A 5,239-nucleotide genomic window follows, 5' to 3' on the forward strand; every position below is an offset into this window, starting at 1 on the left:
ACACACACACACACACACACACTAAATAAATGTAATAAATAAAAATAAATAAATATTTGAAAAAAAAATAAAAAATAAAAATCAAATTTACTTTTAAAAGTTCTTAAGGGGCTCTTCATGAATGCAAATTTCTCCACAAAACAGCATGCTGTTATGGAGTGCACAACATGAAAGGAATGTCATCATTCTAACTAGTGTGATTGGCAAAATATAGTTAAATTTCTTTGTATTTTTATTTTTATTCTGATACAGGGTCTTCTATGCAGTGCATGCAGTACTGGGGATTGAACTCAGATTCTTGCACTTGCCAGGCAGGCGCTTGGACCACTGAGCTCTCTCCCCAACCCCCTAAAATATAGTCATTTTGTAAAGATAAGGCAGAGATTTGAATATTTATGTAATCAAAGTTCAAATAAACTTTCCTTCAGATCAAACTGTGACAACTTTCTGTCCAAGCACTCCAAAATCTGGATTCATAGTATTGTTTATCATATTCAAAATTATGGCATGTATATGAAAAGTGTTGATAGTAGATTTATCTCTTTTAACGTATTTGTGCTTTTTCTTTTATCATTATCAGTTGTGGTAAGAACATATTTTTCAAAATTTATACCAATTTAATCTACAGCTGCACATTACTAATTTTCTCATTTTATTATTTGTATGCTGGCCTCTTGGGTTCTCAGTATTCTAAGTTGAACTAGTACTTCATTCTCTTCTTCCTTCATCCTTTCTGTAGTGAGTTGCAAGTGTTCAATCAAGTTGATTTTACCCTTTTTCTGAGCTTTTGCATTTTTTATTAAATTGAACTCCTGGTTTGCTGAGAAGAGGGTACCTCCCGTAAAGTTGTTGGGTGAGCAGACTTCAGGTTTGTACACTAAAATTTGCTGTTTGAGCTTTGGGAAAGCTACCAAGAAAGACTGTGATATCTGTGTTCAACATCAGGGAACTCAGTTGCAAGTTTTAGATTTTCAAAGCTGACTGCCCCCCCCTTTGATCCTGTATAAACAACACATCTAGCTGAAAGGTGGTTACCTCCAAATCATAACGACCTACTTCTTAAACCTTGCAATTCTATTTGAGATGAGATGATGCCAATGTAATTTTCTACTATGATGAACTTTTAGGTAAAATTCTGCTAATTGAGGCAGCAGATCTTCCAGTTCAGTAGGAAGTGAGACAAGGACTTTTTCAGAACTTCTTGATCAAGCACCAGCACTCAGAATTGTGCTATTAACCAAATCAACTGGTAAAACAAACATTACTTTTGTACATTTTCTTAAAAGCTTTGTTCAACTGTTCAGATACTTTTATGTCCTAAAACATTCTAACAAGCTTGTTTATACAATCTGCTGGCATACCAACCTCTCTTAAGCACTTTATCACGTTTTCTCCAGTTTTACTATTGGGATAGATGTCTACTATATGACATTGTACCACATGAGCTTCATGATGCCGCATGAAAAAAATCTTTGTTTTGTACATATTTACCAAGAACACTTTAAATATGGTAACATCATTAACTATATTTATCTATTTTTCGTAGTTTTTAGGGAATGGTCTACAGGGTGTTCAAGGTCTCACTACTAGACTGGACTGGTAGTGATCCACCTATTTACAGCCTCCTAAGAGGTGGGATTACAGGCTCCTGTCACCACGCCCAGTCTCAATTGCTGTCTCAGCCCACCCCAGGGGCAGGGCTGGCCTGTACCCCCCACCTACTTTGCAGGTGCTTTAATCTGCTGAGGTATTTGGCCGGCCCATCATTAACTTTATATGCCTTATCTCTTACAGTAAGAAATTGTGGATCATCTTGAAAAGCTTCTTTGACAAGTTAATCTACTAAATAATGTAAGTAATCACAAAACACATTTCTCAGAGTCAGTGGTAATAGTTCAGCAGCAGCTACTATATCCCTGGGCCAGTAATTATGATGTGTTCCTTATGATGTATTCCTTTCAAAGTTCCCATTAGGAACTTTGCCCATCAATGAAAATATTAAAGGTAACTTTCAGTTTCATTTTGTGTGTTCATACCTTGGCACTCTGCTAGTTAATCTCTTTAAATGATGTCACTAAGACATTCACACCACATTCCATGAAAGCTTCAACAGAGTTACATTTTCATCTCATTCCCAAATATTGTAGTGCTTATTTTTCTTCTTTTAATTTAGCATCTGCATGTTTCATACAATTCTGTATACTATTTTGTTGTAAATATGACAATGTTTGGTTTTTATAAAATCTCTATTGAATCCAAGTTTGCCTTCTTAAAATTGTCTCTATAATCTGAAGCTTAGATTCAGGATCAGAACAAAGGTTAACATAGGACTCTCTTACTCCAATTGACCACTGAGAATCAAAACCTTCTAATCTTTCAGCATGTACAGCTTCATTGCACAAACTTGTAGTCTGTTTTTAATATTTGAAAAAATTGATACATTTCATATATCAAGCATGAGCTTTCACATAATACTATGTTGTATAATTTTTCAAAATTGCTGACCTCTTCAACCAGTAAAATAATCTATAGTTCACAAAAGAAATTCAGGGGCTGAGAAGATAGCTCAGTGGCATTAAAGTGCCTGCCTGACAAGCTCAAGGTCCCAAGTTTGATCCCCGGTACATCATGCCAGGTGGGCCCTGGAACCATGGGCGAGCCATGTTGGTCTTGAAACTGGGCATGGTGGTGCATGTGTGTAATCCCAGTGCTGGGGAGGCTGAGACAGGAGGATCACTAGGGGCCTTGTGAGGACTTGGCTCAACATAACACCATGGCTTTACTTGTCATGACATGCCAGTTGCTGCTGTGCTGTCTCTTAGGTAGATGATTGTTCAAAAAGAAGAGGGTGGTGAATGAAGGCAGGAGACAGGAAAAGGAATGTTGCGGGACTGTCCTGCTACAAGGTTGTATATGGTTAGATTTCTGGACTTATGTGTAAACATAAGAATTATATAATTCTTTATGCCTATTTTTAAAATATACTTTAATTTTTAAATGTTTTTTCATCCTATTCTGTAGGGCTCCTTCAAATTTGACTCTCAGAGGAGGCGAGATTTTGTGACGCTCAAACCAGGCCACAGGTAGAAGCCAAGTCCTCACAAGGCCCCATGGGCCCTACCATGGAATGAACAAGGCTGGTGTAGGCTGGTGCACAGATTGGGGGGATTGGAGCTTCCTTAAATGATGGGAGAGGCCACCACCTGATTTAGAGAAGGAAGCAGGGACTCCATCCCTCATCCTCTTTGTGGTTGCAGAGGTATTTGTGTTTAAAGCAAGACCGATGTCATTGAGAGGCAGGACCGCAGGGTGTGACAAAGCTGAATGGGAGAGTGAGTGTGACCCAATTCCAGGACACCTGCACCAAATAATTCTCAAGGCCCCATAGGTGGAATTCTACCAGGCTCCTGCCATGTGTGGAAGAAACAGACACAGATGCCATGAAGATCTTGCTACCAGGTCTCCTGCCCTGTGTACTTTTATTTTTCTTCTCTTACTCTACCCAAGTTTGCTGTGTAGAGCTAATTTCTCCCCTACCCTGCACTTCTAATTTTTCAAATAAACTTTGCTACTATTTTTGCTTACTCTGTTCAATTTTTGTTCCAGAAAAAAAGAACCTGGAAACCACTTCTAGACAGACTATCCAGTAACAAGCCCACTTAGTGTTTATTGATGTACATCTTTTGTCTGAGGAATTTTCAGAACTATGAATATGGCTTCAGTTAAGAAATACACTGATTACTTGTTGATTTGGGTACAAGAAAGGAACTTCTCAGTGTTTTATTGTGTGGATTATTTTGCGTGTGGACCACAGTGAAAAACATTTAAACGACTGGGCAATGTGTTGCTTTGTAACTATTCTTATATTTCAGAATTCCACTGAAAACCATCATTTAGAAAGTTCTGTGCACTATTGTTTTGAAACAGGAAGAGTACAGTATTTACTGGGACATACAACCCATTTTCTTTTAGAATAGAATAAGGATTTTTTTTTTTTTGGTTCCTCGCATGCCTTCAGGGCACGTTGGCCAGTGGGAGAGTTGTGAGGTTCGAACTCCAGCCACCTGAGGCTGACAGCTTTGTGGAAGCAGCCACTTAAAGGACTGAGCTAGGCCCAGGCCCCCTGTAAACTCTTTTTTTTTTTTTTTTTTTTTTTTTTTTTTTATTTTTTTTGTGTGGACTCCGGGATTGAACTCAGGTCCTTGAGCTTGCCAGGGAAGCGCTTATTCCACTGAGCCAACTCCCCGGCCCGCATTTTCTTTTAGAAGAGTGGGCCATATTATGATTATGGATGATAATAGAGTATTTGTACCCTTACTTGTGGGTCTAAATCTTTGAATGCCATTTTGAAATATAAGGAAATAGCCCCTGAATCAAGGAAGTTCACACAGATCTCAGTTCCTCTACCTTTGGCAGCTTACTTTATGAATTTGTGGTAAGTTTTCTGGAATCATATGATCTGAATACTGCTTCCAAAATCAAGTATGAGCTGCCCATGGAAATCTTTAAAGTTGCTCAGGTTTAGCTAGCTTCAGGCAATAGTGAATAAAACCTAAATTACAGTGCTGCTGTGGGAGAAAACCAACCCATTCTACATCAAGATCTTTACCATTTTTATTCCACAACCATTGAAACGTGTAATTCTCAGTTAGCCTGTATCTTTTTTTCTTATTTGGAGAAAAGAGATAAATGCATAGGTCTAAAACGTGTTTCTGTTAAGCAGGGTCAAGAAGCTGTGAAGTGTGCCCTCAGCTGACTTGGAGATTAGTGAGAATGGGAAAAAAAAAAAAAAAAAAAAAAAGCTCTGACTTTTCTCAGCACACAGGATCAACAGCCAAAACTGCTGACTTAGAGAAGCAGAAAACTGTGCACAAAATGCTAAATGAAGCATAGTTATTGTGAATATTTGGACACTTATTTCCCTTCTAAACTTGCAATTTACACCAAGCCACGTGCCCGCCACCCCCTTTCCTGGGGTGTCTCTCGCGCCGCTGCTGGTCAGGCGTCCCGCTCGAGCGCGGGTCACGCGCGGCTCTGGGCCGCAGGGCAGCGCTCTGACGGCCGCGCAAGTCCAGGCTGCGGACGGGACCCGCCGCGTCCCCTGAACTTTGCACAGCGCGTGACGGCGGGCCGATCCGGCGCGCTGACCCGGCCTTCCACGATCCTCGGCGGAGAGCAGCGAGGCCCGCTCCCGCCGGGCGGCGGGCAGAGCAAGGGTGCAGCCCGAGCCCCCGCCCGG

General features: G+C 40.3%; 1 pseudogene; it reads right to left on the reverse strand.

Annotated features, from left to right (window-relative positions):
- Window positions 1–429: 429 nt before the first annotated feature.
- Window positions 430–4,345, reverse strand: LOC101579724 (annotated as a pseudogene).
- Between the last annotated feature and the right edge of the window lie 894 nt (window positions 4,346–5,239).

The sequence above is a fragment of the Octodon degus genome, unplaced genomic scaffold (genome assembly GCF_000260255.1).
Source record: "Octodon degus isolate 3935 unplaced genomic scaffold, OctDeg1.0 scaffold00091, whole genome shotgun sequence".
NCBI lineage: Eukaryota > Metazoa > Chordata > Mammalia > Rodentia > Octodontidae > Octodon > Octodon degus.